This window comes from Mustela nivalis (assembly GCF_964662115.1).
Source record: "Mustela nivalis genome assembly, chromosome: 1".
NCBI lineage: Eukaryota > Metazoa > Chordata > Mammalia > Carnivora > Mustelidae > Mustela > Mustela nivalis.
In genome coordinates, this window is record NC_139020.1 from 189105704 (window position 1) to 189118822 (window position 13119).

Below are 13119 nucleotides of genomic sequence, written 5' to 3' on the forward strand. Positions count from 1 at the left end.
TAGCATGCCTGGGGAAGGGGCTATTTGTGTCAGGGATGAGGGTAGTAACGCAGGTTTCTGTAAATCCAATATGATGTAGGGCCCCACATGACTCAGTTTCCAGTGCGAGGTTACAGTTGGAGAGATACAGGTCCACTAGAGCACATTAACAGAACCCTAATTTAAAGCCCAGAGTGATTCTTAAAACCCTCTTCTCTCAAATTCATGAACTCCAGAACTACTCCAGGACTTCTCTAAATCCCTTACTCTCCAGTGTCCACCAGAAATTCTCTTTGATCCCTAGGTCACATGATCATAAGAGACAAATATCTCTACAGGATCACACGTGTAGCTATGTACAGACATACACTCATACGCATATTGGACATTTACACATCTAAGTGTATATCTCTATGCATGTACACATGCGTGTGTGTATTACACACACTCACACACACACACTTAACCCCCAAGTTGTATCACAAAAGCTTATAAGTTGGATCAATAAAGAAACTCTCCTTAAAGATAAAGGAAAACTGAGCCAGCATAGGACAAAAAGACAAAATCAAAAACAAAAAGAAAAATCTTTAAAGTACCCAGAAAAGGAGAAAACCTCCTGTGTGAAAATATTTTTGGCCCCATCACAGCTCATCATCCTTCCTGTGGGCTCTTATGTTACTACTACTGCGCACACCTGTCTCCTCTCTTCTGTCCATGCCTAGATGGTTCACATCTGATGCTCCACTCTAACGCACCTTTCAAAGCCACACCATTTATGCAGATATTGAAAGAATGATGTACTTCCATGAGAAGTGTTCCTCCACAGGAGGAAAGTGTAGCTGAGAAAGCCAGTTTTCCAAGCAGTAAGGAGAGATCTGAGAGACTGAGTTTGTCATGGCTTTAACTCAGACAAGTGTTTTTATTTTCCAATTAGCTTCTAGATCTTCATGACTGTATTCATGGATGGATGTTGGTCCTATTCACAGACCCTCTCACTGCCCATCAGGAGACCTCCAAAAGTGCTCTGAGACCCATTTATCCAACACGATACATTAGCCAATGTGAGTTGCCAACAAGTCAGATAAGATTACTGGCAGCACTAGACTGAAGTCTAGTTAAGGTTTCCTCTATCTTTCCTGTCTTTTCTTAAAGGAACAGTGGCAAAACGGATAGCCATTCATCCATACTTATAGCCTGCCACTACTGGGAACGGCTTCCTAACCCTCGTGGACTGCCCTTCATCCTAAGGCAGCCGAGTCTTAAGACTCTTAAATTTGTGAGATTAAACTCAGATTAAAATTCTAATCTGAGTCTAAAAAGAACAATTACTTAGACCAGCATGAGCTCAAAGCTTTGATGACTAATGCTAAATCCAGCAACACCACTCAACTGAGCTCACATTAAACCAAGCATAGGGAGGCAGCTTGCCTTCTCAAATGAGAACATTTGTCAAGCTCACTCATGCAAAAAACAATGGAGGGCAGAGACTTTGGATTTGAGGACAAGTCTAACAGAGGCCAAATAGGAAAGACAACGGATGATCAGGGATGAAGAGAATCTAAGTAAGCAAACTGTGAAGACAGAACCAAACGGGTCTTTGTGTGGCCAGCCAAAATCACAGGTTTAGAAATGAAATAATCTGCAACCAAGGTGCCCCTTAGATTTTAGCTCAGTTGATTCAGCAGGAATTCAGGGGTCCTGCATGAATGTTTACCTGTCAAGCAACCTGATGGAGAAGCAGCCTTAAGAATCAGACTAGGGCTTTATGACCCAGCTCTGTTCATCACTAGGTGTTAAACAATGGATAAGGGGCTTGCTTCTTCTAAACCTTTGCTTCCTCATCTGCAATATTCATAAAACACTAGCAAATTACTTAATGGGCTTGTAAGGTTCCAGTGTATTAATGTGTAACAAAGTAGGGACTCAGTAATAATGTCCACTGTTATTCTGAAGGGCCAGGTTCTCTCTGAGCAAGTAGCTGGTCCAATCCCAATAGACAGTGTGACTCACAAGGTTTAGCTCTATCTCCCATCTGGGGAGGGAGTAAACTGGAGATTTTAGTGGGAGCCAACCTGGAGCTTGAATTTTTAAGCAAGTTTCACCAATACCTTATACATCGAAAGGATGAGAACCACTGGTTTAGGTTATGAAGATAACAGCTGGACCATCTTTGGAGCTGAAATTATTTTAAGCCATTCTTTTCTGCAGAGGATCCTTATAGAAGATATATAAATATATTTATAAAAATTTAAAGATTTTGCAATTCTTTTGTATTTTGGAAGTCACTTAAAATATCTTAAGTTTTAGTCTAAAAATACATAATTTAAAACTCAGAAATACATTCCCATGGAAATAATTTTTTTCAAATGTGGTGAGATTTCTAGGAACTTTTCCAAAATCCTTGAGGTAGCCAAAATATGGTACTTTCACTTTGCATTGTTATGAGCTAAAAGGACTTTTTGATAGGACATTAAAAAATTAAAAGTGAACATGGCATCAAAGGCAAAATGGTACTAAAGTAAATATCAGCATACCCAAATTAAGAATTAAAGTCTCCCTGAGGTCTGTAGTTAATTGCTCTGGCCATAGAGCTGGCATTTAGTTATAACTGTGAAGGCACAGTTCATGGGCACAGGGTCCAGCCAGCAATGGTAGGTTGTTTCAGGAGTATCTGCCCACTCATCTTCTTGAAAATGTTTACCACTTTGAATAGTGTTCAGTCTAGTTGGTGAATTTAAAGATTTCTTTTTAAAAGAAATTTTTTCACATGGACTCCCAAGATCATTTTGCACATATTTAGATATATTTAAAAGTATAATAGTTCTGATAGAACTATAAAGCATACACTTGAATTTGAAAAGAAGAAAACTGCAAAACTATTAAAATTAACTATTAAAATTAACTATTAAACTATTAAAATTAAGTTAATTAACACTAACAAAATTAACATGAAATATGATGTATTGTTAAAGGAGATTGCTGCCCGCAGTGTGAGTATATACTGCATTTTCGTGTTCTTGTAAATTTGCTGAGTTTATGCCAACATTTTGTTTACAAAATCCCATGGAGTCATTTGCCTTCCCTTGGTCCAAACACAATTTATATAAAGTCCTTTTCAGTTTTTTCTTTCCTATGGATACTAGCTGGATGGACTAATGGCAAGAAGAGATCCACAAACCTGGAGGCTCCAGAGAAGGCTAGACAAGAGAATCCCAAAACCTTATTTTCCAAACACTGTTATGAATGGGGAAGCCCATCCTCTGTAAGGTAGGGTCATGCCCATTGTCCCAGGAACTAAATATTCACAAAGTTTCTGTAGAGGTTGATAAAAGACGAATAAGGGTTTTCATGAGTCAGCCATCCTCCCTATTAGGAAGAAGAAAACTGCTGCCAGAAGGGACAAAGTCCTGGTCAGAGTGCCACACTAGGTTCCAGTGTGCTCTGAGAGAAGACAACCAGGCCTACACTGCAGTCCGCTGGCTACTGAGAACCAGAAGATGGAGCTGGTCTGAACTGAGAAACGCAAAATGTGTATCAGATTTCAAAGACATAGTTTGAAAAATATACACATTTAAAATTCTCAGTAACACTTTTTATATTGATTACATATTGGAGTACGTTTTATTTAAGTCAATATTATCTAGAGAGTTTCCAAACTGATTTTACCTTTTTTGAATGTGGCAACTAGAAAACTTAGCTATAGGTGTGGCTTCTAATCTATTTCTACAGCATGGCACTACTCTAGGCATTATTTGTTTCCTCTTTTGAATCCATCATGGCATCTGATAGGTTTCACTTCCATATTTCTATCTCACCCAATTCTCTCCCTCCTTCCTGTGGCAACTTTAGTCTAAGGACCACTACTCACACCTGAATCCTGAAAGTTTTGCTTCTACACAACTGTTAGTGTGATCTTCTGAAACTCTTCATATCATGTCTTGCTTGCTCAAAATCCTTCAGCTGTTCTCAATTGTTGTCACAATAAAAGCCAAACATATTGCCATGGCAACAAGATCTGCCGTTATCTACTCCCTGCCTATCCCCCTCACTTGATCTTGTGTCACACAATCTTCAAGGAGCTAGTCAAGGATCCATGGCTTTCCTGGCTCCTTAAAGACACCACCTAAACTAGTTCTACTCAGGGTCTTTGCACTAGGGGTTCCCTTTGCCTAGAGAACCCTTCTCCTTCATAGTCACATGCATGGTTCCTTCTTATCATTAAAATCCTGATTTAAATGATGCCTCCTTAGAAAGTTTGTCTTTGACCTCCCAATCAAAAGTAGGCAAACTCAGTTACATCCTTGGGATTTTTCTCTGTTGTAAATATCAGTTTTTGAAATTATTTCATATGTTCACTTTTTTTTTTTTTTAAACGATTTTATTTATTTGACAGAGATCACAAGTAGGCAGAGAGGCAGGCAGAGAGAAAGAGAGAGGAGGAAGCAGGCTCTCCGTGGAGCAGACAGCCCGATGCGGGGCTCTATCCCAGGACCCTGGGATCATGACCTGAGCCGAAGGCAGCGGCTTTAACCCACTGAGCCACCCAGGCGCCCCCATGTGTTCACTTCTTTATCACCTTTTTCCCTACTCGAATGTGAGCTCCATCAGATTAGAGATCCTGATTATATAGTTCATTGATGTTACTGGTTTACTGGTATTCTTAGGATCTAACATATGATAGGTTACTATTTGTTCAGTGAATAAAGTTACCTTGGACAGAATTACAGCTGTTTCATTCTACACATTGGCGGACTGGAATAGCACCTCTGAACACACAATGAAGATTCCCTGCTTACCCAATCCAAGGCAAGCTGCCTGATAAAGTTCATCCAAACCTTTACTATATAGACACATCTGTATTTTCCGTTTTAACAGCCTAAATGAGACCTGGAGGCAGGGGCTTGTCTCTAAATAAGTGAATCTTAACTAAGGCCAGAATTTCTTCCTGTTTTAACCCAACACAGGGCTCTCCCCCAAGATGTTAACAGCAGTCATAGGGCAGGTTATCACTTATCAAGACTTTAGAAGCATGCTCCTGACTTTTCCCCTCCCCCACAAAACACAAACAAACAAAAACCATACCTAAGTTCCTTCCCTGTCTATTCTTAGAGGCAAAGTTTAGTTTAAACATGGGATAAAGGGGAGATTAAGAATTTACGACTCACAGTTTCTAATAAGTCATTCCCATCTCTTCTATCTGGCAATAAAACTGTAGACTAATTGTACTTAAAGTTTTTGTGTAATGGGGGGTGGGGTAATAATTTAAACATTTTACTATCAATATTAGAACAAACATGAATATAGAAGGGAATGAGATGAAAGCCTTGCATGAAATTTTTAGCTAAACATTGATTCTTCCAAACAACTGTGCACTTGGCAGACTGTTCGGGCTACTCTCCTAGACCCAGGCTCAGACCCTCCAAATTTTTACCCTCTTCAGCATGAGGGGACTGGGGCAAAGATTTTTGAATCATTAGGGCAGTGATTCTGCCCAAACCATGGCTACTGGTATCTCAACTGTGAGCCAGAGAGTCTTCTAGTATGGGGGTATGGTTGAAAAGTCTGACCAATTTAGAGAGTATACTCTTTCATTATCAAGAAGGCAATCAATGTTACTTTCAGAGCAGTAGTGAGAAGTGGGTATTTTTTGGAAGAAATTTTTTTTTAAGATTTTACTTATTTATTTGAGAGAGAATGAGAGAGAGAGAATGAGAAGGGGGAGGATCAGAGGGAGAAGCAGTAACCAACTGAGCCACCCATGCACCTGTGAAATAGGTATTTTTTATTAGCTACTCTAAAACAATTTCTGGTTTCAGGTCACCAAAATACAGAAGTTCTAGATCTACTTCTACCCCACTCCCAGTAAAAACAACAACAAACCCATAAACACAAAGCACAAAAATATATAAGCCAAATAGTAAAATCATCAAACAGCAAAGTGAGGCATTAAAATGTTACTATTATGGTTTTAGTCTCCAGTTGAAGAGGTCACGTGGAACCTTCAAGGCCCCAGAGAAAATGCATTATAGGAGTTCATGTGCCATGATGCATGAATGGTCATGGAAGAGGCACTCTGGCTTGGAACCCCAGCACCTATTGCCACCTGAGAATGATCAAGAGGTGACCAGATCTTGTCTCCTGACATCTATCCTACCCTTTGGTTTCTGTGGTCTACACACCTAACACATATGCATGCATGCTTTTCATACCCTCCCCCATACCTGAGAGGCACAGTGCTGGCTACCTGGTGGGAGGATATTACCTGCTGCAGGTAATGTGCTAAGAGCCCTACATGCATCTTCTCAGGGGGCCCCTCACTGAACCTGGGCAATTGGTGCTGTTTTTCCTCCCGTTTAAGGATTAAAAACATAGAGACTTAGAAATGTTATTTATTGATATGTACATACTTGTGTTTCCTTTTTCCAGAGGAAAAAGAACAAGGAACAAGAAGGCAAGGTCCACTCTTCTTTCTGCCTCTTAATCCATAACTCTATGTTTGTGTACCATATTCAGAAATCCCAAGGATTTCACCCACTTCAATATTAGGGATATTTTCCTGTGAGAAATGTACTCCTTCTGGGCTCCAACACAGAGGTCTGTAAAAGCCTTCCTTTCTGTTCCCACACAAAGGAGAGGGGCTAAGAGTCAATGCTATGGTCAGATTTCGGTGCTTGACAGAAAGCTTTGGGACTTGTCGAGTGCGGTTGGGTATAAATAACATCATTTAAGCCAGGATGTGGCTTGGTGACATAGCTAATTCCAATTGCAATTGCTTTGCCAGAATGGCTTTCAATCCTGTTTCACGTGATTTCACAAACCCTTGAACTGTATAAGGCTTCTTCACATCCACAGAGGCAATGAAGGACTTTTGAGAACACTTGCTAAGTCGGTTGGCAGAAGTCAGAAACTGGTGGATGTAAACTCCCCAGACACCCTTCTCCTGTTAGGCCTTTGCTCTGTTTTGGTGGGTGGAGGGAGGCCAGCAAGTAGGCTGGCTGCAAGCTCACCAATAACCTGACTTCTCAGTTGGCATGTGGCTAGGTCTCCGTTTTGTCAGGGGATGAAGACAAAAATGAAAGTACCTCAGGTTTCATGGCAGTAGCAAGACCTGGGGCTAGAATTCCCTGCCTACAACAGATGAGGGGTCCTATTCATGGACCTTATCATCTAGACACATAGGCAAACAGTGTGTTTATTAAAATCTATGCCAAGAATTTACCTCCTAGGTATGTGAAGTGTGTGTGTGTGTGTGTGTGTGTGTGTGTGTGTGTCAGAGAGTGCAGATTTCTGATAGTTTTCCCTCTCCTGCTACCTCCCAACTGTTTTTGGAAAATCAGATTCTATACATGTCCTAATACAAAGAGATGCCAATATCCCACATTCTATATTCAGAGACAAAAATAAGCCCAGACATAAGTATTCAGAAATTCATAATCAGCATAGCCGCAAACAATATTTTCTAAAGTCATTTCTTATGAACACTTTATGGTGGTGGATTCCACAGCATATAAAAAGACTAAGTCCCAAAGGAATTTATTAGTAGGCTAAGAAGAACCTTATGAATAAATTATACAAACCAGGAGACAACATGTCAAAAAGGACAACTATCTGCTGAGAAATTCAGGCAAATAGATTTAAATCATGTGTGTTACATGTAAATTACCACTTCAGATAGAATCCATTCATTCAACAAATATTTGTTGCTAGGCACCAAGAATAGAGGGGTGAACACCATGGTTATGGCCCCTGCCTTGTGGAGTTTAGTCTGGTGGGGGAGATGGTTACAAATGAGGGAAAAAACAGATCTGGATGGCACTGTGGTACAGAAGAGTGGTGGGAGGCGATTCAGAGCCCCTCCTTGTACTTTAACATGCAAACTTTCCTCACCGGTCAAGGCCTCTCTCATATGTCTGTCCTGGTCAGGACAGAGCAATGGGTTGGAGTCACCTTTAGCACATCTGTCATTGTACTGAAGAGGCAGTAAACAGAATTCGAGCTGATAAGAGTAGATACTATGCCAGAGCAGCCCAATCAAACACCTTGAACTTCAACCATCTTGAGAGGCAGTGTGAGCAAGTAGAAAGAGTGAGCTTGGGCACCAGAGCTGACTGGATCCCCCTCTACTCACCATCTGGGTGTTCTCTGGGCAAGACATTTGATCTCAATGGACCTCAGACTCATCACATGCTACATGGGAGAAGTAAACCCATCTCTGAGAGTTCTTCTCAGAATGAGCTAATAAAATGTAAATTACCCACACACTGTTGGTCAGACAGAATAGATGCCTAAAGAAAAAGCTGGGATGCTTATAGAGGACATTCAGCCTCTCATGGTTTAAGAGGGACAGCATGAAAGATATCCATGAGCTTCCGATGAGCCAGACTCTCTCTAGAAGCCAGGATAGGGATTCTGCACATCATTCTCCAAGATGAAAGACCCAGGGCAATCACCAAAACTAACACTTTTTCAGACTTCGAATTAGAGAGGTAGAGTTATTTCTTCTATCTTACCCAAGTTACAGGTCACATTGCTCTGATCAAGAGAAAAAGATTAGTCCTTATGTTAATGTTTTGGTAGTAAATTCTCTTAGGATGGGAATAAGAGTCTCTATTTAAGATATAGACTGCACCCAGCACCATCCTTAAGTCAGGCTGGTGTTGCATACCCAAAGTAGACTCAATATGGAGAGTATATGTTGACAACCTATAAAATCCTGTGTTCCTACATCAGTTCTAAAGTGAGCCAAAAAATCCTGCATGTGCATAATCTTAGTAGAATGTTTATAAATTTTCAAGGTTAACTTGTGCTCTATGGCAGCTATTTTCCTGAATGCCTTGAGCTCCTTATACAGCTCCTGCTCAGGTCTGTGGGGTGTTTTGTTTGTAATCACAGCCCTGGCACTTGGAATTAGGTACTGGTACTTGGTACTAGGAGTTTGAACCCAGGTGGTCTACAGCAAATCTGAATCTTGAATTTTCTTAAAGAGCCCATGCCTGGGCTTTTACCATCTTGTGGCTCCTCCACTCCAACTACCACTGCTGAGAACTTCCTTGGTGCTAGACATTAAGAGCCCTTATATGTAGTATATTGTCCCCTTATAACAACCCTTTGAGGGGGGTATATAAGCCACCTCCTAAGAAGGGTAACTTCAAAACACAGGGCAGTTTCATCCCCAATGGTAAACCAATGGCTATTACACATTGCTTATGGATGTCTATGTATAAATAAATTATTGATGGAGATACTAAACTTAATGGCTTCCTTAAGAGGGTTCAGTTTCCAATGATTTCTTCAGTTTTCTTTAGGCCTTTAGCTCTCTGGGACATGGATATTATTTCACATATCACTGTATGCCCAGCACCCAGCATGTACCTGGAACTTTGTTTTAATCACCGTTTGTTAAGTTAATGAATGGAGACTTACATACAGTACAGGAGAAAAGGTGTGATCATAATATAAGCAAGAACATGACAGACTCCAAAGAGAAGGAGCCAGTTGGTGTCAGAGGTGGGTCCAAGAGACTGGCACACCAGCAAAGGAGTCTCAAGTCATCCTAGAGCCAACTCTTTGCTCCTCAGCAACCCATGAGACACAAGGAGGGAAGGACATACGGGGTTTTGTTGAAGTGGAGACAATATTAAGAGAGCCACTTGGCACTAAAGGAGAGACCAGCAGGTCAGTGAGGCCTTGGTAAAGAAGGCAGCATCAGAACGGGGACCAGATTCATTGTGGGGACAGAGAAGGTGCCTTCTAATAAGAAACAGCCTCAATACAGACCAAAGGTGAGCAATCATGGGGGAAGGACAAAGTACACCAGAATGTTCATTCCTCTGTAACAAAGGGTATATGGAAACAAATAGGATGAGAGAGATGAACAAAACTCTAGCTTGAATCCCACATAGAGAACATGAGTTTATTCCATAGAAAGGTATGTCCACAATAGGAAGTAGGATACAGACAGTTTATCACTCCACACCCCTCCAATCTTTAATGAGCCCAAGAAGTTCTCAGTTGATACAGATCTTGAATGTCTAATTCCTGACAACTGTATTAGTCAGGGTCCCCATAGAGAGTTGAGATATACCAAGTGGGAGAATCCAAGGAAGGGCTGACAAAGAGACTATTGACAAAGCACAGGTATAGGGCATAAGGGCGTTGCAGTAACCCAGGGCTAGTAAAATCGTTGGTCACCAATGTTAAGACCTCAAGGGTCAAGAAGTGGGAGAGCTTGCCATAATCCAGGAGAGGAGAACCATATAGAAGAAGGCACCTTCAAATAAGCAATAACTGGGGCACCTGGTTGGCTCAGTCAGTTAAGCATCTGGTTAAGCATCCAACTCCTGATTTCAGCTCAGGTTAGGATCTCATGGCTGTGAGATGGAGCCCCGTGTTACAGTTTCAAATTCTTTCTCCCTTTCCCTCCCACCCTGTTCTCCCAGCTCACATTTATTCTTTCTAAAATAAATACAATATTTATTTCAAAAATTATTAAAAAAAAAAAATTAAAACCACAAGCCGTAACCTTTGATCAAGAACACTAGGAGGCTGGGGACATGGGGAACAAAGTCCTGCATCCATACCCTCCCTTCCTCATATACCCTGCTGAGCTCCTATAGGCTGAGCCCCAGTGAAAACCAGAAGGCAAAGGAGCCCATGGATTTGTCCATAGGGCTCAGCCTCCTGGGGCAGAGAGCAAGGAGAAGGAAAGAAAACTGCATCTGGAAGGACAAATGGAAGATAACTGAAAAATCACTCACCTTTGTAAGCTGAGAAAGAGCGAGCACTGGGAGAGTGAGCAAGCAGGCCTCCGGCTTATAGCCTCTGGCAGTACTATCTAGCTAGAAGATACTACTTGGTTTTGTTTTGCTTTCATTGTATCTATTGTTCCCTTCTATTTATGATAGATGATACTGGTTTCCCATTTACTTAGAGATAAAGTTTCCTCTTAGAATACATTTAAGTGGGGGGAAAAAGTCAGTCCCTTTAAAGATAAATATGAAGTAAACAACAGCACAGAGATGGAGGGGAATAGCAGAGATAATGGAGGCGTGTGAAAGACTTGCATTTCGGAAAACGCCTCCCAGAAAACAGGGAGCTATGGACAAATTTCTGAGCGGGAGATAGGATCAAGGCTCTGCTCTGGGAAGCTTCATGTGGCTGCAGCCACATAATAGACAGCAAGTGAGATGCAGGGGAGATGTGGTGAGAGCCTTAGGGGAGGCCCATGGGGCTGCAGGGATAGGGCTGGAGAGAAAGGAAGAATCCCGAGAATGTCCATCTGGTAATTCATGGCTTGGAAGGCATGCAGGATACAAAGCAAAAGCCAGTAGCTGCTCCCCAAATTGCCTTTTAAAAACCTCTATTACCAGGAATATTAGAACTGATGCAGGAAAATAATGTCACAGCAATGAAAGCTTGCTAAAAGGTAGAGTTTTTATGCGATTCATCTCCTGCGAGGCTCTCCGCTAAGAAAGAAAACCATGCACGCTCTTCTAACGTGTGCCTACACCTCATGTTTCTCCACAACAGGTGGCTTTGTTTTTCAGGTTTGTAGTAAAAAAATTGGGAAGGTCAACCAGGCTTAGCATCTAGCACCAGGAGGGCAATTTTCATGCCTTGGATCGGCATCCTAGAGGAGGTGATTTTATAGCACATAGATACTGTGAATGTTTATTTAGAGCTTCGAACTAAGCCCGGCGATCTATTTCCTGAAGACTATTTAGTTAGAAAAATGAAGTCAAATAGGAAAAATCATCCAAGTGTCGCATAAAAATAATTTGAAACTAGAAGTGAGGAATAGGAATAGCTCAGCAAGGGGGAAACAAAGCTTTGGTCTAGACGGATTTTGAGACTAGTTGCTCACACTACCCTGGACTAAAACACACACACACACACACACACACACACACACTGAATTTCTAAACTTTACTTCACTTGTATGAAAATTACTTTCAATTAAATTTTCAATTTCTGGTTCCCTGAGAGCATTTAACCATTATGTTTTCACATGAACCAGTGATTCATGGGCATGGAGAAAAGAAAGAGCTCTATCAGATGATCAAGTCTGTCCCAAAAGGGGAGTGTTTCCTGCAGTTCGCTTACCATTACTTTGTTCAGTTCTGGTTTTAAATGACTCCAGCAATGCGACTCTTCATCAAAAAGTCTCGTGGGAAGACTTTCTCTGACTAAGGCTCTTCATTAAAAAAAAAAAAAAAAATTCTGATATTAAGTCTTATTATACCACTTGACTCTCTCAGCAGAGCCCCGCTTCTCTGCCATAATGTCGTTTAGCCCCTCCAGTTTAGCCCCTCCAGATGCTAGGAAGGAGCAGTAGCTTCCCTCATCTCTTCATCCTTCCTTCTCCTTCATCATTCCCTCTTCATTTTTTCTGTGCTTTTATCTGCTTCTCCAGTCCCTATCACTCTAGTAACTGAAGGCTTTGACAAAGCAATCATTTCAACAGAGGTCCTCAAAGGCAGGGCATTCAACTTTATGGCCTTCAAATCCAGGCCTGAAACTTTCTAGAACCCAGAACATTTCACACCTGAGTTAACTCACCAGGTAACCAGATACTGACCTGTGTGCCCAGAGCTTATCGCAGAACCTGCACATGACCAAAGGTTACGATCCATGTGGTAGAGGTCTCTACCACTCCAGGATGGAGGAGGATAATGAAAAGTTGGCTGTATAATTTTGCACATTTAGAAGCATTAGAAAGAACACAAAACCTAGAATCGTCCAGTTTCTGCAGTTAACCAATGCTGAGCCTCTGGATATCAATTTCTACATTTGCCAAAAGAAGGTGTTAGATTATACACCATCTAAGGATAATTTGTGTGCTCAATCATTAGAGCAGAATTCAAATTTGAAGAAGTGACAGCAATGCTCCCCACCTAACACTGCCAGATTTAGCAAATAAAAAAACTGAAGATGCCTGGTTAAATTTGAATTTCAGATAAATGAATAAATTTCAATATAAGTGGGTCTCATGTAATATTTGGGACATATTTATAATAAAAAAATTTTATTGTTTATCTGAGATTCAAATGTAACTGGATGTCCTAGATTTTCTCTAGCAAGCCTGCCCTCACCTCCTCCATAGGTTATGATCTTGGTCACTAGCTGGCATTTAGGTGGTGG

The 13119-nt window shown here is 41.1% G+C and overlaps 1 long non-coding RNA gene across 1 annotated transcript in view; it reads right to left on the bottom strand.

The window, feature by feature from the left end:
• Positions 1–3935, bottom strand: part of LOC309863119 — a 313775-nt gene extending 309840 nt beyond the window's left edge. Inside the window, exon 1 of the long non-coding RNA XR_014310890.1 lies at positions 3848–3935. This is a non-coding gene — a long non-coding RNA (uncharacterized lncRNA). The remainder of the gene's footprint in view (positions 1–3847) is intronic.
• Positions 3936–13119: the final 9184 nt, after the last annotated feature.